A 27,459-nucleotide genomic window follows, 5' to 3' on the forward strand; every position below is an offset into this window, starting at 1 on the left:
CATGTGGAGGGTCGTTCTTATTACAAAACGACAGGCAGAGCCTCCCCATTGACGCGGCTTTCTTTGAAGGTCGGAGAACCCGCAGCTAAACTGTATGTGGTCAGAAACACCGCCATGACTCACGGGTCGCCAAGTCCACGGCAGCAAAATCCCATGACACCCTTCAAGAGGCGGCGAGGCATCTCGTACAGTAGTTATTTGAGAGTGAATTTATTCCTCGCTCCTCATGACACGTCATCAAACTGATCTTCCTGCTTCTGGAGTGTCTACAGCGAGTATGAGCGAATCCCGAAACGTTACATCTTATTTTTGTTCTGCTCTCCGTTCCACACCTTCAAGGACAATACAAGCAGCACAGTAGAACACAGAACAAGCATCTAAGCTGATGCAATCGCCCAGTAAGAAGAGCTACATTTATAGTTTTAGTTATCGATTATTGAATTATTGGTCGGTTTGGTGCCTTGGACATGACCGATGACCTTAAGATTTTGCATGAACCGAGGACTGGCAGCCACGTAACACAAGAAAATGTGAAAAGTGTTAAAATGTAGTAAAAACCTTAGAAAATCTCCGTGTATCGTCATTCACCATGGAATCGATATAACGCGAGATCGTCACATTGGTCGATTTCTCTCTGAAACGGTTACATTTATGGTCTGCCAGCGCTTGTCGCGTGCTGCGGTATGTGGGGACAATACAAGCAGCACAGTAGAACACAGGAGAAGCATCTAAGTTGATGCAATCGCCCAGTAAGAAGAGCTACATTTATAGTTTTAGTCATCGATTATTGAATTATTGGTCGGTTTGGTGCCTTGGACATGACCGAGGACCTTAAGATTTTGCATGAACCGAGGACTGGCAGCCACGTAACACGAGAAAATGTGAATAGTGTTAATATGTTGTAAAAACCTTAGAAAATCTCCGTGTTTCGTTATTCACCATCGAATCGATATAACGCGAGATCGTCACATTGGTCGCATTTCTCTCTGAAACGGTTACATTTATGGTCTGCCAGCCATTGTCGCGTGCTGCGGTATGTGGGGACAATACAAGCAGCACAGTAGAACACAGGAGAAGCATCTAAGTTGATGCAATCGCCCAGTAAGAAGAACTACATTTATAGTTTTAGTTATCGATTATTGAATTATTGGTCGGTTTGGTGCCTTGGACATGACCGAGGACCTTAAGATTTTGCATGAACCGAGGACTGGCAGCCATGTAACACGAGAAAATGTGAATAGTGTTAATATGTTGTAAAAACCTTAGAAAATCTCCGTGTTTCGTTATTCACCATCGAATCGATATAACGCGAGATCGTCACATTGGTCGCATTTCTCTCTGAAACGGTTACATTTGTGGTCTGCCAGCCCTTGTCGCGTGCTGCGGTATGTGGGGACAATACAAGCAGCACAGTAGAACACAGGAGAAGCATCTAAGTTGATGCAATCGCCCAGGAAGAAGAGCTACATTTATAGTTTTAGTTATCGATTATTGAATTATTGGTCGGTTTGGTGCCTCGGACATGACCGAGGACCTTAAGATTTTGCATGAACCGAGGACTGGCAGCCACGTAACTCAAGAAAATGTGAAAAGTGTTAATATGTAGTAAAAACCTTAGAAAATCTCCGTGTTTCGTCATTTACCATCGAATCGATATAACGTGAGATCGTCACATTCATCGCATTTCTCTCTGAAACGGTTACATTTATGGTCTGCCAGCCCTTGTCGCGTGCTGCGGTATGTGGGGACAATACAGGCAGCACAGTAGAACACAGGTTGTTTGGTTGGTTGGTTGCTTTTTGGGGGAAGAGACCAAACAGCGAGGTCATCGGTCTCGTCGGATTAGGGAAGGAAGTCGGCCGTGCCCTTTCAGAGGAACCATCCCGGCATTTGCCTGGAGCGATTTAGGGAAATCACGGAAAACCTACATCAGGGTGACCGGACGCGGGATTGAACCGTCGTCCTCCCGAATGCGAGTCCAGTGTGCTAACCACTGCGCAATAGAACACAGGAGAAGCATCTAAGCTGATGCAATCGCCCAGTAAGAAGAGCTACATTTATAGTTTTAGTTATCGATTATTGAATTATTGGTCGGTTTGGTGCCTTGGACATGACCGAGGACCTTAAGATTTTGTATGAACCGAGGACTGGCAGCCACGTAACACAAGAAAATGTGAAAAGTGTTAATATGTAGTAAAAACCTTAGAAAATCTCCGTGTTTCGTCATTCACCATCGAATCGATATAACGCGAGATCGTCACATTGGTCGCATTTCTCTCTGAAACGGTTACATTTATGGTCTGCCAGCCCTTGTCGCGTGCTGCGGTATGTGGGGACAAAACAAGCAGCACAGTAGAACACAGGAGAAGCATCTAAGTTGATGCAATCGCCCAGTAAGAAGAGATACATTTATAGTTTTAGTTATCGATTATTGAATTATTGGTCGGTTTGGTGCCTTGGACATGATCGAGGACCTTAAGATTTTGTATGAACCGAGGACAGGCACCCACGTAACACAAGAAAATGTGAAAAGCGTTAATATGAAGTAAAAACGTTAGAAAATCTCCGTGTTTCGTCATTCACCATCGAATCGATATAACGCGAGATCGTCACATTGGTCGCATTTCTCTCTGAAACGGTTACATTTATGGTCTGCCAGCCCTTGTCGCGTGCTGCGGTATGTGGGGACAATACAAGCAGCACAGTAGAACACAGGAGAAGCATCTAAGTTGATGCAATCGCCCAGTAAGAAGAGCTACATTTATAGTTTTAGTTATCGATTATTGAATTATTGGTCGGTTTGGTGCCTTGGACATGACTGAGGACCTTAAGATTTTGCATGAACCGAGGACTGGCACCCACGTAACACAAGAAAATGTGAAAAGTGTTAATATGTAGCAAAAACCTTAGAAAATTACCGTGTTTCGTCATTCACCATCGAATCGATATAACGCGAGATCGTCACATTGGTCGCATTTCTCTCTGAAACGGTTACATTTATGGTCTGCCAGCCCTTGTCGCGTGCTGCGGTATGTGGGGACAATACAAGCAGCACAGTAGAACACAGGAGAAGCATCTAAGTTGATGCAATCGCCCAATAAGAAGAGCTACATTTATAGTTTTAGTTATCGATTATTGAATTATTGATCGGTTTGGTGCCTTGGACATGACTGAGGACCTTAAGATTTTGCATGAACCGAGGACTGGAAGCCACGTAACACAAGAGAATGTGAAAAGTGTTAATATGTAGAAAAACCTTAGAAAATCTCCGTGTTTCGTCATTCACCATCGAAACGATATAACGCGAGATCGTCACATTGGTCGCATTTCTCTCTGAAACGGTTACATTTATGGTCTGCCAGCCCTTGTCGCGTGCTGCGGTATGTGGGGACAATACAAGCAGCACAGTAGAACACAGGAGAAGCATCTAAGTTGATGCAATCGCCCAGTAAGACGAGCTACATTTGTAGTTTTAGTTATCGATTATTGAATTATTGGTCGGTTTGGTGCCTTGGACATGACCGAGGACCTTAAGATTTTGTATGAACCGAGGACTGGCACCCACGTAACACAAGAAAATGTGAAAAGTGTTAATATGTAGTAAAAACCTTAGAAAATCTCCGTGTTTCGTCATTCACCATCGAATCGATATAACGCGAGATCGTCACATTGGTCGCATTTCTCTCTGAAACGGTTACATTTATGGTCTGCCAGCCCTTGTCGCGTGCTGCGGTATGTGGGGAGTATACAAGCAGCACAGTAGAACACAGGAGAAGCATCTAAGTTGATGCAATCGCCCAGTAAGAAGAGCTACATTTATAGTTTTAGTTATCGATTATTGAATTATTGGTCGGTTTGGTGCCTTGGACATGACCGAGGACCTTAAGATTTTGCATGAACCGAGGACTGGCAGCCACGTAACACAAGAAAATGTGAAAAGTGTTAATATGTAGTAAAAACCTTAGAAAATCTCCGTGTTTCGTCATTCACCATCGAATCGATATAACGCGAGATCGTCACATTGGTCGCATTTCTCTCTGAAACGATTTATGGTCTGCCAGCCCTTGTCGCGTGCTGCGGTATGTGGGGACAATACAAGCAGCACAGTAGAACACAGGAGAAGCATCTAAGTTGATGCAATCGCCCAGTAAGAAGAGCTACATTTATAGTTTTAGTTATCGATTATTGAATTATTGGTCGGTTTGGTGCCTTGGACATGACCGAGGACCTTAAGATTTTGCATGAACCGAGGACTGGCACCCACGTAACACAAGAAAATGTGAAAAGTGTTAATATGTAGTAAAAACCTTAGAAAATCTCCGTGTTTCGTCATTCACCATTGAATCGATATAACGCGAGATCGTCACATTGGTCGCATTTCTCTCTGAAACGGTTACATTTATGGTCTGCCATCCCTTGTCGCGTGCTGCGGTATGTGGGGACAATACAAGCAGCACAGTAGAACACAGGAGAAGCATCTAAGTTGATGCAATCGCCCAGTAAGAAGAGCTACATTTATAGTTTCAGTTATCGATTATTGAATTATTGGTCGGTTTGGTGCCTTGGACATGACCGAGGACCTTAAGATTTTGCATGAACCGAGGACTGGCACCCACGTAACACAAGAAAATGTGAAAAGTGTTAATATGTAGTAAAAACCTTAGAAAATCTCCGTGTTTCGTCATTCACCATCGAATCGATATAACGCGAGATCGTCACATTGGTCGCATTTCTCTCTGAAACGGTTACATTTATGGTCTGCCAGCCCTTGTCGCGTGCTGCGGAATGTGGGGACAATACAAGCAGCACAGTAGAACACAGGAGAAGCATCTAAGTTGATGCAATCCCCCCAGTAAGAAGAGCTACATTTGTAGTTTTAGTTATCGATTATTGAATTATTGGTCGGTTTGGTGCCTCGGACATGACCGAGGACCTTAAGATTTTGCATGAACCGAGGACTGGTAGCCACGTAACACAAGAAAATGTGAAAAGTGTTAATATGTAGTAAAAACCTTAGATAAACTCCGTGTTTCGTCATTCACCATCGAATCGATATAACGCGAGATCGTCACATTGGTCGCATTTCTCTCTGAAACGGTTACATTTATGGTCTGCCAGCCCTTGTCGCGTGCTGCGGTATGTGGGGACAATACAAGCAGCACAGTAGAACACAGGAGAAGCATCTAAGTTGATGCAATCGCCCAGTAAGAAGAGCTACATTTATAGTTTTAGTTATCGATTATTGAATTATTGGTCGGTTTGGTGCCTTGGACATGACCGAGGACCTTAAGATTTTGCATGAACCGAGGACTGGCAGCCACGTAACACGAGAAAATGTGAATAGTGTTAATATGTTGTAAAAACCTTAGAAAATCTCCGTGTTTCGTTATTCACCATCGAATCGATATAACGCGAGATCGTCACATTGGTCGCATTTCTCTCTGAAACGGTTACATTTATGGTCTGCCAGCCATTGTCGCGTGCTGCGGTATGTGGGGACAATACAAGCAGCACAGTAGAACACAGGAGAATCATCTAAGTTGATGCAATCGCCCAGTAAGAAGAGCTACATTTATAGTTTTAGTTATCGATTATTGAATTATTGGTCGGTTTGGTGCCTTGGACATGACCGAGGACCTTAAGATTTTGCATGAACCGAGGACTGGCAGCCATGTAACACGAGAAAATGTGAATAGTGTTAATATGTTGTAAAAACCTTAGAAAATCTCCGTGTTTCGTTATTCACCATCGAATCGATATAACGCGAGATCGTCACATTGGTCGCATTTCTCTCTGAAACGGTTACATTTGTGGTCTGCCAGCCCTTGTCGCGTGCTGCGGTATGTGGGGACAATACAAGCAGCACAGTAGAACACAGGAGAAGCAGCTAAGTTGATGCAATCGCCCAGTAAGAAGAGCTACATTTATAGTTTTAGTTATCGATTATTGAATTATTGGTCGGTTTGGTGCCTTGGACATGACCGAGGACCTTAAGATTTTGCATGAACCGAGGACTGGCACCCACGTAACACAAGAAAATGTGAAAAGTGTTAATATGTAGTAAAAACCTTAGAAAATCTCCGTGTTTCGTCATTCACCATCGAATCGATATAACGCGAGATCGTCACATTGGTCGCATTTCTCTCTGAAACGGTTACATTTATGGTCTGCCAGCCCTTGTCGCGTGCTGCGGTATGTGGGGACAATACAAGCAGCACAGTAGAACACAGGAGAAGCATCTAAGTTGATGCAATCGCCTAGTAAGAAGAGCTACATTTATAGTTTTAGTTATCGATTATTGAATTATTGGTCGGTTTGGTGCCTTGGACATGACCGAGGACCTTAAGATTTTGCATGAACCGAGGACTGGCAGCCACGTAACACGAGAAAATGTGAATAGTGTTAATATGTAGTAAAAACCTTAGAAAATCTCCGTGTTTCGTTATTCACCATCGAATCGATATAACGCGAGATCGTCACATTGGTTGCATTTCTCTCTGAAACGGTTACATTTATGGTCTGCCAGCCCTTGTCACGTGCTGCGGTATGTGGGGACAATACAAGCAGCACAGTAGAACACAGAAGAAGCATCTAAGTTGATGCAATCGCCCAGTAAGAAGAGCTACATTTATAGTTTTAGTTTCGATTATTGAATTATTGGTCGGTTTGGTGCCTTGGACATGACCGACGACCTTAAGATTTTGCATGAACCGAGGACTGGCACCCACGTAACACAAGAAAATGTGAAAAGTGTTAATATGTTGTAAAAACCTTAGAAAATCTCCGTGTTTCGTCATTCACCATCGAATCGATATAACGCGAGATCGTCACATTGGTCGCATTTCTCTCTGAAACGGTTACATTTATGGTCTGCCAGCCCTTGTCGCGTGCTGCGGTATGTGGGGACAATACAATCAGCACAGTAGAACACAGAAGAAGTATCTAAGTTGATGCAATCGCCAAGTAAGAAGAGCTACATTTATAGTTTTAGTTATCGATTATTGAATTATTGGTCGGTTTGGTGCCTTGGACATGACCGAGGACCTTAAGATTTTGCATGAACCGAGGACTGGCACCCACGTAACACGAGAAAATGTGGAAAGTGTTAATATGTAGTAAAAACCTTAGAAAATCTCCGTGTTTCGTCATTCACCATCGAATCGATATAACGGGAGATCGTCACATTGGTCGCATTTCTCTCTGAAACGGTTACATTTATGGTCTGCCATCCCTTGTCGCGTGCTGCGGTATGTGGGGACAATACAAGCAGCACAGTAGAACACAGGAGAAGCGTCTAAGTTGATGCAATCGCCCAGTAAGAAGAGTTACATTTATAGTTTTAGTTATCGTTTATTGAATTATTGGTCGGTTTGGTGCCTTGGACATGACCGAGGACCTTAAGATTTTGCATGAACAGAGGACTGGTACCCACGTAACACGAGAAAATGTGAAAAGTGTTAATATGTAGTAAAAACCTTAGAAAATCTCCGTGTTTCGTCATTCACCATCGAATCGATATAACGCGAGATCGTCACATTGGTCGCATTTCTCTCTGAAACGGTTACATTTATGATCTGCCAGCCCTTGTCGCGTGCTGCGGTATATGGGGACAATACAAGCAGCACAGTAGAACACAGGAGAAGCATCTACGCTGATGCAATCGCCCAGCAAGAAGAGCTACATTTATAGTTTTAGTTATCGATTATTGAATTATTGGTCGGTTTGGTGCCTTGGACATGACCGAGGACCTTAAGATTTTGCATGAACCGAAGACTGGTACCCACGTAACACGAGAAAATGTGAAAAGTGTTAATAAGTAGTAAAAACCTTAAAAAATATCCATGGTTCGTCATTCACCATCGAATCGATATAACGCGAGATCGTCACATTGGTCGCATTTCTCTCTGAAACGGTTACATTTATGGTCTGCCAGCCCTTGTCGCGTGCTGCGGTATGTGGGGACAATACAAGCAGCACAGTAGAACACAGGAGAAGCATCTAAGTTGATGCAATCGCCCAGTAAGAAGAGCTACATTTATAGTTTTAGTTATCGATTATTGAATTATTGGTCGGTTTGGTGCCTTGGACATGACCGAGGACCTTAAGAATTTGTATGAACCGAGGACTGGCAGCCACGTAACACAAGAAAATGTGAAAAGTGTTAATATGTAGTTAAAACCTCAGAAAATATCTGTGTTTCGTCATTCACCATCGAATCGATATAACGCGGGATCGTCACATTGGTCGCGTTTTTCTCTGAAACGGTTACATTTATGGTATGCCAGCCCTTGTCGCGTGCTGCGGTATGTGGGGACAATACAAGCAGCACAGTAGAACACAGGAGAAGCATCTAAGTTGATGCAATCGCCCAGTAAGAAGAGCTACATTTATAGTTTTAGTTATCGATTTTCGAATTATTGGTCGGTTTGGTGCCTTGGACATGACCGAGGACCTTAAGATTTTGCATGAACCGAGGACTGGTACCCACGTAACACAAGAAAATGTGAGAAGTGTTAATATGTAGTAAAAACCTTAGAAAATCTCCGTGTTTCGTCATTCACCATCGAATCGATATAACGCGAGATCGTCACATTGGTCGCATTTCTCTCTGAAACGGTTACATTTATGGTCTGCCAGCCCTTGTCGCGTGCTGCGGTATGTGGGGACAATACAAGCAGCACAGTAGAACACAGAAGAAGCATCTAAGTTGATGCAATCGCCCAGTAAGAAGAGCTACATTTATAGTTTTCGTTATCGATTATTGAATTATTGGTCGGTTAAGTGCCTTGGACATGACCGAGGACCTTACGATTTTGCATGAACCGAGGACTGGCAGCCACGTAACACAAGAAAATGTGAAAAGTGTTAATATGTAGTAAAAACCTTAGAAAATCTCCGTGTTTCGTCATTCACCATCGAATCGATATAACGCGAGATCGTCACATTGGTCGCATTTCTCTCTGAAACGATTACATTTATGGTCTGCCAGCCCTTGTCGCGTGCTGCGGTATGTGGGGATAATACAAGCAGCACAGTAGAACACAGAAGAAGCATCTAAGTTGATGCAATCGCCCAGTAAGAAGAGTTACATTTATAGTTTTAGTATCGTTTATTGAATTATTGGTCGGTTTGGTGCCTTGGACATGACCGAGGACCTTAAGATTTTGCATGAACCGAGGACTGGCACCCACGTAACACGAGAAAATGTGAATAGTGTTAATATGTTGTAAAAACCTTAGAAAATCTCCGTGTTTCGTTATTCACCATCGAATCGATATAACGCGAGATCGTCACATTGGTCGCATTTCTCTCTGAAACGGTTACATTTATGGTCTGCCAGCCCTCGTCGCGTGCTACGGTATGTGGGGCAATACAAGCAGCACAGTAGAACACAGGAGAAGCATCTAAGTTGATGCAATCGCCCAGTAAGAAGAGCTACATTTATAGTTTTAGTTATCGATTATTGAATTATTGGTCGGTTTGGTGCCTCGGACATGACCGAGGACCTTAAGATTTTGCATGAACCGAGGACTGGCAGCCACGTAACTCAAGAAAATGTGAAAAGTGTTAATATGTAGTAAAAACCTTAGAAAATCTCCGTGTTTCGTCATTTACCATCGAATCGATATAACGTGAGATCGTCACATTGGTCGCATTTCTCTCTGAAACGGTTACATTTATGGTCTGCCAGCCCTTGTCGCGTGCTGCGGTATGTGGGGACAATACAAGCAGCACAGTAGAACACAGGAGAAGCATCTAAGTTGATGCAATCGCCCAGTAAGAAGAGCTACATTTATAGTTTTAGTTATCGATTATTGAATTATTGGTCGGTTTGGTGCCTTGGACATGACTGAGGACCTTAAGATTTTGCATGAACCGAGGACTGGCACCCACGTAACACAAGAAAATGTGAAAAGTGTTAATATGTAGCAAAAACCTTAGAAAATTACCGTGTTTCGTCATTCACCATCGAATCGATATAACGCGAGATCGTCACATTGGTCGCATTTCTCTCTGAAACGGTTACATTTATGGTCTGCCAGCCCTTGTCGCGTGCTGCGGTATGTGGGGACAATACAAGCAGCACAGTAGAACACAGGAGAAGCATCTAAGTTGATGCAATCGCCCAATAAGAAGAGCTACATTTATAGTTTTAGTTATCGATTATTGAATTATTGATCGGTTTGGTGCCTTGGACATGACTCAGGACCTTAAGATTTTGCATGAACCGAGGACTGGAAGCCACGTAACACAAGAGAATGTGAAAAGTGTTAATATGTAGTAAAAACCTTAGAAAATCTCCGTGTTTCGTCATTCACCATCGAAACGATATTACGCGAGATCGTCACATTGGTCGCATTTCTCTCTGAAACGGTTACATTTATGGTCTGCCAGCCCTTGTCGCGTGCTGCGGTATGTGGGGACAATACAAGCAGCACAGTAGAACACAGGAGAAGCATCTAAGTTGATGCAATCGCCCAGTAAGACGAGCTACATTTGTAGTTTTAGTTATCGATTATTGAATTATTGGTCGGTTTGGTGCCTTGGACATGACCGAGGACCTTAAGATTTTGTATGAACCGAGGACTGGCACCCACGTAACACAAGAAAATGTGAAAAGTGTTAATATGTAGTAAAAACCTTAGAAAATCTCCGTGTTTCGTCATTCACCATCGAATCGATATAACGCGAGATCGTCACATTGGTCGCATTTCTCTCTGAAACGGTTACATTTATGGTCTGCCAGCCCCTGTCGCGTGCTGCGGTATGTGGGGAGTATACAAGCAGCACAGTAGAACACAGGAGAAGCATCTAAGTTGATGCAATCGCCCAGTAAGAAGAGCTACATTTATAGTTTTAGTTATCGATTATTGAATTATTGGTCGGTTTGGTGCCTTGGACATGACCGAGGACCTTAAGATTTTGCATGAACCGAGGACTGGCAGCCACGTAACACAAGAAAATGTGAAAAGTGTTAATATGTAGTAAAAACCTTAGAAAATCTCCGTGTTTCGTCATTCACCATCGAATCGATATAACGCGAGATCGTCACATTGGTCGCATTTCTCTCTGAAACGGTTACATTTATGGTCTGCCAGCCCTTGTCGCGTGCTGCGGTATGTGGGGAGTATACAAGCAGCACAGTAGAACACAGGAGGAGCATCTAAGTTGGTGCAATCGCCCAGTAAGAAGAGCTACATTTATAGTTTTAGTTATCGATTATTGAATTATTGGTCGGTTTGGTGCCTTGGACATGACCGAGGACCTTAAGATTTTGCATGAACCGAGGACTGGCACCCACGTAACACAAGAAAATGTGAAAAGTGTTAATATGTAGTAAAAACCTTAGAAAATCTCCGTGTTTCGTCATTCACCATTGAATCGATATAACGCGAGATCGTCACATTGGTCGCATTTCTCTCTGAAACGGTTACATTTATGGTCTGCCATCCCTTGTCGCGTGCTGCGGTATGTGGGGACAATACAAGCAGCACAGTAGAACACAGGAGAAGCATCTAAGTTGATGCAATCGCCCAGTAAGAAGAGCTACATTTATAGTTTCAGTTATCGATTATTGAATTATTGGTCGGTTTGGTGCCTTGGACATGACAGAGGACCTTAAGATTTTGCATGAACCGAGGACTGGCAGCCACGTAACACAAGAAAATGTGAAAGTGTTAATATGTAGTAAAAACCTTAGAAAATCTCCGTGTTTCGTCATTCACCATCGAATCGATATAACGCGAGATCGTCACATTGGTCGCATTTCTCTCTGAAACGGTTACATTTATGGTCTGCCAGCCCTTGTCGCGTGCTGCGGTATGTGGGGACAATACAAGCAGCACAGTAGAACACAGGAGAAGCATCTAAGTTGATGCAATCCCCCCAGTAAGAAGAGCTACATTTGTAGTTTTAGTTATCGATTATTGAATTATTGGTCGGTTTGGTGCCTTGGACATGACCGAGGACCTTAAGATTTTGCATGAACCGAGGACTGGTAGCCACGTAACACAAGAAAATGTGAAAAGTGTTAATATGTAGTAAAAACCTTAGATAAACTCCGTGTTTCGTCATTCAACATCGAATCGATATAACGCGAGATCGTCACATTGGTCGCATTTCTCTCTGAAACGGTTACATTTATGGTCTGCCAGCCCTTGTCGCGTGCTGCGGTATGTGGGGACAATACAAGCAGCACAGTAGAACACAGGAGAAGCATCTAAGTTGATGCAATCGACCAGTAAGAAGAGCTACATTTGTAGTTTTAGTTATCGATTATTGAATTATTGGTCGGTTTGGTGCCTTGGACATGATCGAGGACCTTAAGATTTTGCATGAACCGAGGACTGGCAGCCACGTAACACAAGAAAATGTGAAAAGTGTTAATATGTAGTAAAAACCTTAGAAAATCTCCGTGTTTCGTCATTCACCATCGAATCGGTATAACGCGAGATCGTCACATTGGTCGCATTTCTCTCTGAAACGGTTACATTTATGGTCTGCCAGCCCTTGTCGCGTGCTGCGGTATGTGGGGACAATACAAGCAGCACAGTAGAACACAGGAGAAGCATCTAAGTTGATGCAATCGCCCAGTAAGAAGAGTTACATTTATAGTTTTAGTTATCGTTTATTGAATTATTGGTCGGTTTGGTGCCTTGGACATGACCGAGGACCTTAAGATTTTGCATGAAACGAGGACTGGTACCCACGTAACACGAGAAAATGTGAAAAGTGTTAATTTGTAGTAAAAACCTTAGAAAATCTCCGTGTTTCGTCATTCACCATCGAATCGATATAACGCGAGATCGTCACATTGGTCGCATTTCTCTCTGAAACGGTTACATTTATGGTCTGCCAGCCCTTGTCGCGTGCTGCGGTATGTGGGGACAATACAAGCAGCACAGTAGAACACAGGAGAAGCATCTAAGTTGATGCAATCGCCCAGTAAGAAGAGCTACATTTATAGTTTTAGTTATCGATTATTGAATTATTGGTCGGTTTGGTGCCTTGGACATGACCGAGGACCTTACGATTTTGCATGAACCGAGGACTGGCAGCCACGTAACACACGAAAATGTGAAAAGTGTTAATATGTAGTAAAAACCTTAGAAAATCTCCGTGTCTCGTCATTCACCATCGAATCGATATAACGCGAGATCGTCACATTGGTCGCATTTCTCTCTGAAACGGTTACATTTATGATCTGCCAGCCCTTGTCGCGTGCTGCGGTATGTGGGGACAATACAAGCAGCACAGTAGAACACTGGAGAAGCATCTAAGTTGATGCAATCGCCCAGTAAGAAGAGCTACATTTATAGTTTTAGTTATCGATTATTGAATTATTGGTCGGTTTGGTGCCTTGGACATGACCGAGGACCTTAAGATTTTGCACGAACCGAGGACTGGCAGCCACGTAACACACGAAAATGTGAAAAGTGTTAATATGTAGTAAAAACCTTAGAAAATCTCCGTGTCTCGTCATTCACCATCGACTCGATATAACGCGAGATCGTCACATTGGTAGCATTTCTCTCTGAAACGGTTACATTTATGGTCTGCCAGCCCTTGTCGCGTGCTGCGGTATGTGGGGACAATACAAGCAGCACAGTAGAACACAGGAGAAGCATCTAAGTTGATGCAATCGCCCAGTAAGAAGAGCTACATTTATAGTTTTATTTATCGATTATTTAATTATTGGTCGGTTTGGTGCCTTGGACATGACCGAGGACCTTAAGATTTTGCATGAACCGAGGACTGGCAGCCACGTAACACAAGAAAATGTGAAAAGTGTTAATATGTAGTAAAAACCTTAGAAAATCTCCGTGTTTCGTCATTCACCATCGAATCGATATAACGCGAGATCGTCACATTGGTCGCATTTCTCACTGAAACGGTTACATTTATGGTCTGCCAGCCCTTGTCGCGTGCTGCGGTATGTGGGGACAATACAAGCAGCACAGTAGAACACAGGAGAAGCATCTAAGTTTATGCAATCGCCCAGTAAGAAGAGCTACATTTATAGTTTTAGTTATCGATTATTGAATTATTGGTCGGTTTGGTGCCTTGGACATGACCGAGGACCTTAAGATTTTGCATGAACCGAGGACTGGCACCCACGCACCACGAGAAAATGTGAAAACTGTTAATATGTAGTAAAAACCTTAGAAAATCTCCGTGCTTCGTCATTCACCATCGAATCGATATAACGCGAGATCGTCACATTGGTCGCATTTCTCTCTGAAACGGTTACATTTATGGTCTGCCAGCCCTTGTCACGTGCTGTGGTATGTGGGGAGTATACAAGCAGCACAGTAGAACACGGGAGAAGCATCTAAGTTGATGCAATCGCCCAGTAAGAAGAGCTACATTTGTAGTTTTAGTTATCGATTATTGAATTATTGGTCGGTTTGGTGCCTTGGACATGACCGAGGACCTTAAGATTTTGCATGAACCGAGGACTGGCAGCCACGTAACACGAGAAATGTGAAAAGTGTTAATATGTAGTAAAAACCTTAGAAAATCTCCGTGTTTCGTCATTCACCATCGAATCGATATAACGCGAGATCGTCACATTGGTCGCATTTCTCTCTGAAACGGTTACATTTATGGTCTGCCAGCCCTTGTCGCGTGCTGCGGTATGTGGGGACAATACAAGCAGCACAGTAGAACACAGGAGAAGCATCTAAGTTGATGCAATCGCCCAGTAAGAAGAGCTACATTTATAGTTTTAGTTTTCGATTATTGAAATATTGGTCGGTTTATTGCCTTGGACATGACCGAGGACCTTAAGATTTTGCATGAACCGAGGATTGGCAGCCACGTAACACAAGAAAATGTGAAAAGTGTTAATATGTAGTAAAAACCTTAGAAAATCTCCGTGCATCGTCATTCACCATCGAATCGATATAACGCGAGATCGTCACATTGGTCGCATTTCTCTCTGAAACGGTTACATTTATGGTCTGCCAGCCCTTGTTGCGTGCTGCGGTATGTGGGGACAATACAAGCAGCACAGTAGAACACAGGAGAAGCATCTAAGTTGATGCAATCGCCCAGTAAGAAGAGCTACATTTATAGTTTTAGTTATCGATTATTGAATTAATGGTCGGTTTGGTGCCTTGGACATGACCGAGGAGCTTAAGATTTTGCATGAACCGAGGACTGGCACCCACGTAACACAAGAAAATGTGAAAAGTGTTAATATGTAGTAAAAACCTTAGAAAATCTTCGTGTTTCGTCATTCACCATCGAATCGATATAACGCGAGATCGTCACATTGGTCGCATTTCTCTCTGAAACCGTTACATTTATGGTCTGCCAGCCCTTGTCGCGTGCTGCGGTATGTGGGGACAATACAAGCAGCACAGTAGAACACAGGAGAAGCATCTAAGTTGATGCAATCGCCCAGTAAGAAGAGCTACATTTATAGTTTCATTTATCGATTATTGAATTATTGGTCGGTTTGGTGCCTTGGACATGACCGAGGACCTTAAGATTTTGCATGAACCGAGGACTGGCAGCCACGTAACACAAGAAAATGTGAAAAGTGTTAATATGTAGTAAAAACCTTAGAAAATCTCCGTGTTTCGTCATTCACCATCGAATCGATATAACGCGAGATCGTCACATTGGTCGCATTTCTCACTGAAACGGTTACATTTATGGTCTGCCAGCCCTTGTCGCGTGCTGCGGTATGTGGGGACAATACAAGCAGCACAGTAGAACACAGGAGAAGCATCTAAGTTGATGCAATCGCCCAGTAAGAAGAGCTACATTTATAGTTTTAGTTATCGATTATTGAATTATTGGTCGGTTTGGTGCCTTGGACATGACCGAGGACCTTAAGATTTTGCATGAACCGAGGACTGGCACCCACGTACCACGAGAAAATGTGAAAACTGTTAATATGTAGTAAAAACCTTAGAAAATCTCCGTGCTTCGTCATTCACCATCGAATCGATATAACGCGAGATCGTCACATTGGTCGCATTTCTCTCTGAAACGGTTACATTTATGGTCTGCCAGCCCTTGTCACGTGCTGTGGTATGTGGGGAGTATACAAGCAGCACAGTAGAACACGGGAGAAGCATCTAAGTTGATGCAATCGCCCAGTAAGAAGAGCTACATTTGTAGTTTTAGTTATCGATTATTGAATTATTGGTCGGTTTGGTGCCTTGGACATGACCGAGGACCTTAAGATTTTGCATGAACCGAGGACTGGCAGCCACGTAACACGAGAAAATGTGAAAAGTGTTAATATGTAGTAAAAACCTTAGAAAATCTCCGTGTTTCGTCATTCAGCATCGAATCGATATAACGCGAGATCGTCACATTGGTCGCATTTCTCTCTGAAACGGTTACATTTATGGTCTGCCAGCCCTTGTCGCGTGCTGCGGTATGTGGGGACAATACAAGCAGCACAGTAGAACACAGGAGAAGCATCTAAGTTGATGCAATCGCCCAGTAAGAAGAGCTACATTTATAGTTTTAGTTATCGATTATTGAATTATTGGTCGGTTTGGTGCCTTGGACATGACCGAGGACCTTAAGATTTTGCATGAACCGAGGATTGGCAGCCACGTAACACAAGAAAATGTGAAAAGTGTTAATATGTAGTAAAAACCTTAGAAAATCTCCGTGCTTCGTCATTCACCATCGAATCGATATAACGCGAGATCGTCACATTGGTCGCATTTCTCTCTGAAACGGTTACATTTATGTGTCTGCCAGCCCTTGTCGCGTGCTGCGGTATGTGGGCACAATACAAGCAGCACAGTAGAACACAGGAGAAGCATCTAAGTTGATGCAATCGCCCAGTAAGAAGAGCTACATTTATAGTTTTAGTTATCGATTATTGAATTATTGATCGGTTTGGTGCCTTGGACATGACCGAGGACCTTAAGATTTTGTATGAACCGAGGACTGGCACCCACGTACCACGAGAAAATGTGAAAAGTGTTGATATGTAGTAAAAACCTTAGAAAATCTCCGTGTTTTGTCATACACCATCGAATCGATATAACGCGAGATCGTCACATTGGTCGCATTTCTCTCTGAAACGGTTACATTTATGGTCTGCCAGCCCTTGTTGCGTGCTGCGGTATGTGGGGACAATACAAGCAGCACAGTAGAACACAGGAGAAGCATCTAAGTTGATGCAATCGCCCAGTAAGAAGAGCTACATTTATAGTTTTAGTTATCGATTATTGAATTAATGGTCGGTTTGGTGCCTTGGACATGATCGAGGAGCTTAAGATTTTGCATGAACCGAGGACTGGCACCCACGTAACACAAGAAAATGTGAAAAGTGTTAATATGTAGTAAAAACCTTAGAAAATCTTCGTGTTTCGTCATTCACCATCGAATCGATATAACGCGAGATCGTCACATTGGTCGCATTTCTCTCTGAAACGGTTACATTTATGGTCTGCCAGCCCTTGTCGCGTGCTGCGGTATGTGGGGACAATACAAGCAGCACAGTAGAACACAGGAGAAGCATCTAAGTTGATGCAATCGCCCAGTATGAAGAGCTACATTTATAGTTTCATTTATCGATTATTGAATTAATGGTCGGTTTGGTGCCTTGGACATGACCGAGGACCTTAAGATTTTGCATGAACCGAGGACTGGCAGCCACGTAACACAAGAAAATGTGAAAAGTGTTAATATGTAGTAAAAACCTTAGAAAATCTCCGTGTTTCGTCATTCACCATCGAATCGATATAACGCGAGATCGTCACATTGGTCGCATTTCTCACTGAAACGGTTACATTTATGGTCTGCCAGCCCTTGTCGCGTGCTGCGGTATGTGGGGACAATACAAGCAGCACAGTAGAACACAGGAGAAGCATCTAAGTTTATGCAATCGCCCAGTAAGAAGAGCTACATTTATAGTTTTAGTTATCGATTATTGAATTATTGGTCGGTTTGGTGCCTTGGACATGACCGAGGACCTTAAGATTTTGCATGAACCGAGGACTGGCACCCACGTACCACGAGAAAATGTGAAAACTGTTAATATGTAGTAAAAACCTTAGAAAATCTCCGTGCTTCGTCATTCACCATCGAATCGATATAACGCGAGATCGTCACATTGGTCGCATTTCTCTCTGAAACGGTTACATTTATGGTCTGCCAGCCCTTGTCACGTGCTGTGGTATGTGGGGAGTATACAAGCAGCACAGTAGAACACGGGAGAAGCATCTAAGTTGATGCAATCGCCCAGTAAGAAGAGCTACATTTGTAGTTTTAGTTATCGATTATTGAATTATTGGTCGGTTTGGTGCCTTGGACATGACCGAGGACCTTAAGATTTTGCATGAACCGAGGACTGGCAGCCACGTAACACGAGAAAATGTGAAAAGTGTTAATATGTAGTAAAAACCTTAGAAAATCTCCGTGTTTCGTCATTCACCATCGAATCGATATAACGCGAGATCGTCACATTGGTCGCATTTCTCTCTGAAACGGTTACATTTATGGTCTGCCAGCCCTTGTCCCGTGCTGCGGTATGTGGGGACAATACAAGCAGCACAGTAGAACACAGGAGAAGCATCTAAGTTGATGCAATCGCCCAGTAAGAAGAGCTACATTTATAGTTTTAGTTATCGATTATTGAAATATTGGTCGGTTTGGTGCCTTGGACATGACCGAGGACCTTAAGATTTTGCATGAACCGAGGATTGGCAGCCACGTAACACAAGAAAATGTGAAAAGTGTTAATATGTAGTAAAAACCTTAGAAAATCTCCGTGCTTCGTCATTCACCATCGAATCGATATAACGCGAGATCGTCACATTGGTCGCATTTCTCTCTGAAACGGTTACATTTATGTGTCTGCCAGCCCTTGTCGCGTGCTGCGGTATGTGGGGACAATACAAGCAGCACAGTAGAACACAGGAGAAGCATCTAAGTTGATGCAATCGCCCAGTAAGAAGAGCTACATTTATAGTTTTAGTTATCGATTATTGAATTATTGGTCGGTTTGGTGCCTTGGACTTGACCGAGGACCTTAAGATTTTGCATGAACAGAGGACTGGCAGCCACGTAACACGAGAAAATGTGAAAAGTGTTAATATGTAGTAAAAACCTTAGAAAATCTCCGTGTTTCGTCATTCAGCATCGAATCGATATAACGCGAGATCGTCACATTGGTCGCATTTCTCTCTGAAACGGTTACATTTATGGTCTGCCAGCCCTTGTCGCGTGCTGCGGTATGTGGGGACAATACAAGCAGCACAGTAGAACACAGGAGAAGCATCTAAGTTGATGCAATCGCCCAGTAAGAAGAGCTACATTTATAGTTTTAGTTATCGATTATTGAATTATTGGTCGGTTTGGTGCATTGGACATGACCGAGGACCTTACGATTTTGCATGAACCGAGGACTGGCAGCCACGTAACACAAGAAAATGTGAAAAGTGTTGATATGTAGTAAAAACCTTAGAAAATCTCCGTGTTTCGTCATTCACCATCGAATCGATATAACGCGAGATCGTCACATTGGTCGCATTTCTCTCTGAAACGGTTACATTTATGGTCTGCCAGCCCTTGTCGCGTGCTGCGGTATGTGGGGACAATACAAGCAGCACAGTAGAACACAGGAGAAGCATCCAAGTTGATGCAATCGCCCAGTAAGAAGAGCTACATTTATAGTTTTAGTTATCGATTATTGAATTATTGGTCGGTTTGGTGCCTTGGACATGACCGAGGACCTTAAGATTTTGTATGCACCGTGGACTGGCAGCCACGTAACACAAGAAAATGTGAAAAGTGTTAATATGTAGTAAAAACCTTAGAAAATCTCCGTGTTTTGTCATTCACCATCGAATCGATATAACGCGAGATCGTCACATTGGTCGCATTTCTCTCTGAAACGGTTACATTTATGGTCTGCCAGCCCTTGTTGCGTGCTGCGGTATGTGGGGAGTATACAAGCAGCATAATAGAACACATGAGAAGCATCTAAGTTGATGCAATCGCCCAGTAAGAAGAGCTACATTTATAGTTTTAGTTATCGATTATTGAATTATAGGTCGGTTTGGTGCCTTGGACATGACCGAGGACGTTAAGATTTTGCATGAACGGAGGACTGGCACCCACGTAACACGAGAAAATGTGAAAAGTGTTAATATGTAGTAAAAACCTTAGAAAATCTCCGTGTTTCTTCATTCACCATCGAATCGATATAACGCGAGATCGTCACATTGGTCGCATTTCTCTCTGAAACGGTTACATTTATGGTCTGCCAGCCCTTGTCACGTGCTGCGGTATGTGGGGACAATACAAGCAGCACAGTAGAACACAGGAGAAGCATCTAAGTTGATGCAATCGCCCAGTAAGAAGAGCTACATTTATAGTTTTATTTATCGATTATTGAATTATTGGTCGGTTTGGTGCCTTGGACATGACCGAGGACCTTAAGATTTTGCATGAACCGAGGACTGGCAGCCACGTAACACAAGAAAATGTGAAAAGTGTTAATATGTAGTAAAAACCTTAGAAAATCTCCGTGATTCGTCATTCACCATCGAATCGATATAACGCGAGATCGTCACATTGGTCGCATTTCTCACTGAAACGGTTACATTTATGGTCTGCCAGCCCTTGTCGCGTGCTGCGGTATGTGGGGACAATACAAGCAGCACAGTAGAACACAGGAGAAGCATCTAAGTTTATGTAATCGCCCAGTAAGAAGAGCTACATTTATAGTTTTAGTTATCGATTATTGAATTATTGGTCGGTTTGGTGCCTTGGACATGACCGAGGACCTTAAGATTTTGCATGAACCGAGGACTGGCACCCACGTACCACGAGAAAATGTGAAAACTGTTAATATGTAGTAAAAACCTTAGAAAATCTCCGTGCTTCGTCATTCACCATCGAATCGATATAACGCGAGATCGTCACATTGGTCGCATTTCTCTCTGAAACGGTTACATTTATGTGTCTGCCAGCCCTTGTCGCGTGCTGCGGTATGTGGGGACAATACAAGCAGCACAGTAGAACACAGGAGAAGCATCTAAGTTGATGCAATCGCCCAGTAAGAAGAGCTACATTTATAGTTTTAGTTATCGATTATTGAATTATTGGTCGGTTTGGTGCCTTGGACATGACCGAGGACCTTAAGATTTTGTATGAACCGAGGACTGGCACCAACGTACCACGAGAAAATGTGAAAAGTGTTAATATGTAGTAAAAACCTTAGAAAATCTCCGTGTTTTGTCATACACCGTCGAATCGATATAACGCGAGATCGTCACATTGGTCGCATTTCTCTCTGAAACGGTTACATTTATGGTCTGCCAGCCCTTGTTGCGTGCTGCGGTATGTGGGGACAATACAAGCAGCACAGTAGAACACAGGAGAAGCATCTAAGTTGATACAATCGCCCAGTAAAAAGAGCTACATTTATAGTTTTAGTTATCGATTATTGAATTATTGGTCGGTTTGGTGCCTTGGACATGACCAAGGACCTTAAGATTTTGCATGAACCGAGGACTGGCAGCCACGTAACACAAGAAAATGTGAAAAGCGTTAATATGTAGTAAAAACCTTAGAAAATCTCCGTGTTTCGTCATTCACCATCGAATCGATATAACGCGAGATCGTCACATTGGTCGCATTTCTCTCTGAAACGGTTACATTTATGGTCTGCCAGCCCTTGTCGCGTGCTGCGGTATGTGGGGACAATACAAGCAGCACAGTAGAACACAGGAGAAGCATCTAAGTTGATGCAATCGCCCAGTAAGAAGAGCTACATTTATAGTTTTAGTTATCGATTATTGAATTAATGGTCGGTTTGGTGCCTTGGACATGACCGAGGAGCTTAAGATTTTGCATGAACCGAGGACTGGCACCCACGTAACACAAGAAAATGTGAAAAGTGTTAATATGTAGTAAAAACCTTAGAAAATCTTCGTGTTTCGTCATTCACCATCGAATCGATATAACGCGAGATCGTCACATTGGTCGCATTTCTCTCTGAAACGGTTATATTTATGGTCTGCCAGCCCTTGTCGCGTGCTGCGGTATGTGGGGACAATACAAGCAGCACAGTAGAACACAGGAGAAGCATCTAAGTTGATGCAATCGCCCAGTAAGAAGAGCTACATTTATAGTTTTAGTTATCGATTATTGAATTATTGATCGGTTTGGTGCCTTGGACATGACTGAGGACCTTAAGATTTTGCATGAAACAAGGACTGGCAGCCACGTAACACAAGAGAATGTGAAAAGGGTTAATATGTAGTAAAAACCTTAGAAAATCTCCGTGTTTCGTCATTCACCATCGAATCGATATAACGCGAGATCGTCACATTGGTCGCATTTCTCTCTGAAACGGTTACATTTATGGTCTGCCAGCCCTTGTCGCGTGCTGCGGTATGTGGGGACAAAACAAGCAGCACAGTAGAACACAGGAGAAGCATCTAAGTTGATGCAATCGCCCAGTAAGAAGAGCTACATTTATAGTTTTAGTAATCGATTATTGAATTATTGATCGGTTTGGTGCCTTGGACATGACTGAGGACCTTAAGATTTTGCATGAACCGAGGACTGGCAGCCACGTAACACAAGAAAATGTGAAAAGGGTTAATATGTAGTAAAAACCTTAGAAAATCTCCGTGTTTCGTCATTCACCATCGAATCGATATAACGCGAGATCGTCACATTGGTCGCATTTCTCTCTGAAACGGTTACATTTATGGTCTGCCAGCCCTTGTCGCGTGCTGCGGTATGTGGGGACAAAACAAGCAGCACAGTAGAACACAGGAGAAGCATCTAAGTTGATGCAATCGCCCAGTAAGAAGAGCTACATTTATAGTTTTAGTTATCGATTATTGAATTATTGGTCGGTTTGGTGCCTTGGACATGACCGAGGACCTTAAGATTTTGTATGAACCGAGGACAGGCACCCACGTAACACAAGAAAATGTGAAAAGCGTTAATATGAAGTAAAAACCTTAGAAAATCTCCGTGTTTCGTCATCCACCATCGAATCGATATAACGCGAGATCGTCACATTGGTCGCATTTCTCTCTGAAACGGTTACATTTATGTGTCTGCCAGCCCTTGTCGCGTGCTGCGGTATGTGGGGACAATACAAGCAGCACAGTAGAACACAGGAGAAGCATCTAAGTTGATGCAATCGCCCAGTAAGAAGAGCTACATTTATAGTTTTAGTTATCGATTATTGAATTATTGGTCGTTTTGGTGCCTTGGACATGACCGAGGACCTTAAGATTTTGTATGAACCGAGGACTGGCACCCACGTAACACAAGAAAATGTGAAAAGTGTTAATATGAAGTAAAAACCTTAGAAAATCTCCGTGTTTCGTCATCCACCATCGAATCGATATAACGCGAGATCGTCACATTGGTCGCATTTCTCTCTGAAACGGATACATTTATTTTCTGCCAGCCCTTGTCGCATTCTGCGCTATGTGGGGACAATACAAGCAGCACAGTAGAACACAGGAGAAGCATCTAAGTTGATGCAATCGCCCAGTAAGAAGAGCTACATTTATAGTTTTAGTTATCGATTATTGAATTATTGGTCGGTTTGGTGCCTTGGACATGACCGAGGACCTTAAGATTTTGTATGAACCAAGGACTGGCACCCACGTAACACAAGAAAATGTGAAAAGTGTTAATATGTAGTAAAAACCTTAGAAAATCTCCGTGTTTCGTCATTCACCATCGAATCGATATAACGCGAGATCGTCACATTGGTCGCATTTCTCTCTGAAACGGTTACATTTATTGTCTGCCAGCCCTTGTCGCGTGCTGCGGTATGTGGGGACAATACAAGCAGCACAGTAGAACACAGGAGAAGCATCTAAGTTGATGCAATCGCTCAGTAAGAAGAGCTACATTTATAGTTTTAGTTATCGATTATTGAATTATTGGTCGGTTTGGTGCCTTGGACATGACCGAGGAGCTTAAGATTTTGTTTGAACCGAGGACTGGCAGCCATGTAACACAAGAAAATGTGAAAAGGGTTAATATGTAGTAAAAACCTTAGAAAATCTCCGTGCTTCGTCATTCACCATCGAATCGATATAACGCGAGATCGTCACATTGGTCGCATTTCTCTCTGAAACGGTTACATTTATGTGTCTGCCGGCCCTTGTCGCGTGCTGCGGTATGTGGGGACAATACAAGCAGCACAGTAGAACACAGGAGAAGCTTCTAAGTTGATGCAATCGCCCAGTAAGAAGAGCTACATTTATAGTTTTAGTTATCGATTATTGAACTATTGGTCGGTTTGGTGCCTTGGACATGACCGAGGACCTTAAGATTTTGTATGAACCGAGGACTGGCACCCACGTACCACGAGAAAATGTGAAAAGTGTTAATATGTAGTAAAAACCTTAGAAAATCTCCGTGTTTTGTCATACACCATCGAATCGATATAACGCGAGATCGTCACATTGGTCGCATTTCTCTCTGAAACGGTTACATTTATGGTCTGCCAGCCCTTGTCGCGTGCTGCGGTATGTGGGGACAATACAAGCAGCACAGTAGAACACAGGAGAAGCATCTAAGTTTATGCAATCGCCCAGTAAGAAGAGCTACATTTATAGTTTTAGTTATCGATTATTGAATTATTGGTCGGTTTGGTGCCTTGGACATGACCGAGGACCTTAAGATTTTGTATGAACCGAGGACTGGCACCCACGTAACACTTGAAAATGTGAAAAGTGTTAATATGTAGTAAAAACCTTAGAAAATCTCCGTGTTTCGTCATTCACCATCGAATCGATATAACGCGAGATCGTCACATTGGTCGCATTTCTCTCTGAAACGGTTACATTTGTGGTCTGCCAGCCCTTGTCGCGTGCTGCGGTATGTGGGGACAATACAAGCAGCACAGTAGAACACAGGAGAAGCATCTAAGTTGATGCAATCGCCCAGTAAGAAGAGCTACATTTATAGTTTTACTTATCGATTATTGAATTATTGGTCGGTTTGGTGCCTTGGACTTGACCGAGGACCTTAAGATTTTGCATGAACCGAGGACTGGCAGCCACGTAACACGAGAAAATGTGAAAAGTGTTAATATGTAGTAAAAACCTTAGAAAATCTCCGTGTTTCGTCATTCAGCATCGAATCGATATAACGCGAGATCGTCACATTGGTCGCATTTCTCTCTGAAACGGTTACATTTATGGTCTGCCAGCCCTTGTCGCGTGCTGCGGTATGTGGGGACAATACAAGCAGCACAATAGAACACAGGAGAAGCATCTAAGTTGATGCAATCGCCCAGTAAGAAGAGCTACATTTATAGTTTTAGTTATCGATTATTGAATTATTGGTCGGTTTGGTGCATTGGACATGACCGAGGACCTTACGATATTGCATGAACCGAGGACTGGCAGCCACGTAACACAAGAAAATGTGAAAAGTGTTGATATGTAGTAAAAACCTTAGAAAATCTCCGTGTTTCGTCATTCACCATCGAATCGATATAACGCGAGATCGTCACATTGGTCGCATTTCTCTCTGAAACGGTTACATTTATGGTCTGCCAGCCCTTGTCGCGTGCTGCGGTATGTGGGGACAATACAAGCAACACAGTAGAACACAGGAGAAGCATCTAAGTTGATGCAATCGCCCAGTAAGAAGAGCTACATTTATAGTTTTAGTTATCGATTATTGAATTATTGGTCGGTTTGGTGCCTTGGACATGATCGAGGACCTTAAGATTTTGTATGAACCGAGGACTGGCAGCCACGTAACACAAGAAAATGTGAAAAGTGTTAATATGTAGTAAAAACCTTAGAAAATCTCCGTGTTTTGTCATTCACCATCGAATCGATATAACGCGAGATCGTCACATTGGTCGCATTTCTCTCTGAAACGGTTACATTTATGGTCTGCCAGCCCTTGTTGCGTGCTGCGGTATGTGGGGAGTATACAAGCAGCATAGTAGAACACATGAGAAGCATCTAAGTTGATGCAATCGCCCAGTAAGAAGAGCTACATTTATAGTTTTAGTTATCGATTATTGAATTATAGGTCGGTTTGGTGCCTTGGACATGACCGAGGACGTTAAGATTTTGCATGAACCGAGGACTGGCACCCACGTAACACGAGAAAATGTGAAAAGTGTTAATATGTAGTAAAAACCTTAGAAAATCTCCGTGTTTCTTCATTCACCATCGAATCGATATAACGCGAGATCGTCACATTGGTCGCATTTCTCTCTGAAACGGTTACATTTATGGTCTGCCAGCCCTTGTCACGTGCTGCGGTATGTGGGGACAATAAGAGCAGCACAGTAGAACACAGAAGAAGCATCTAAGTTGATGCAATCGCCCAGTAAGAAGAGCTACATTTATAGTTTTAGTTATCGTTTATTGAATTATTGGTCGGTTTGGTGCCTTGGACATGACCGAGGACCTTAACATTTTGCATGAACCGATGACTGGCAGCCACGTAACACAAGAAAATGTGAAAAGTGTTAATATGTAGTAAAAACCTTAGAAAATCTCCGTGTTTCGTCATTCACCATCGAATCGATATAACGCGAGATCGTCACATTGGTCGCATTTCTCTCTGAAACGGTTACATTTATGGTCTGCCAGCCCTTGTCGCCTGCTGCGGTATGTCGGGATAATACAAGCAGCACAGTAGAACACAGAAGAAGCATCTAAGTTGATGCAATCGCCCAGTAAGAAGAGCTACATTTATAGTTTTAGTTATCGATTATTGAATTATTGGTCGTTTTGGTGCCTTGGACATGACCGAGGACCTTAAGATTTTGCACGAACCGAGGACTGGCAGCCACGTAACACACGAAAATGTGAAAAGTGTTAATATGTAGTAAAAACCTTAGAAAATCTCCGTGTCTCGTCATTCACCATCGACTCGATATAACGCGAGATCGTCACATTGGTAGCATTTCTCTCTGAAACGGTTACATTTATGGTCTGCCAGCCCTTGTCGCGTGCTGCGGTATGTGGGGACAATACAAGCAGCACAGTAGAACACAGGAGAAGCATCTAAGTTGATGCAATCGCCCAGTAAGAAGAGCTACATTTATAGTTTTATTTATCGATTATTGAATTATTGGTCGGTTTGGTGCCTTGGACATGACCGAGGACCTTAAGATTTTGCATGAACCGAGGACTGGCAGCCACGTAACACAAGAAAATGTGAAAAGTGTTAATATGTAGTAAAAACCTTAGAAAATCTCCGTGTTTCGTCATTCACCATCGAATCGATATAACGCGAGATCGTCACATTGGTCGCATTTCTCACTGAAACGGTTACATTTATGGTCTGCCAGCCCTTGTCGCGTGCTGCGGTATGTGGGGACAATACAAGCAGCACAGTAGAACACAGGAGAAGCATCTAAGTTTATGTAATCGCCCAGTAAGAAGAGCTACATTTATAGTTTTAGTTATCGATTATTGAATTATTGGTCGGTTTGGTGCCTTGGACATGACCGAG

This window comes from Schistocerca nitens, chromosome 12 (assembly GCF_023898315.1).
Source record: "Schistocerca nitens isolate TAMUIC-IGC-003100 chromosome 12, iqSchNite1.1, whole genome shotgun sequence".
NCBI lineage: Eukaryota > Metazoa > Arthropoda > Insecta > Orthoptera > Acrididae > Schistocerca > Schistocerca nitens.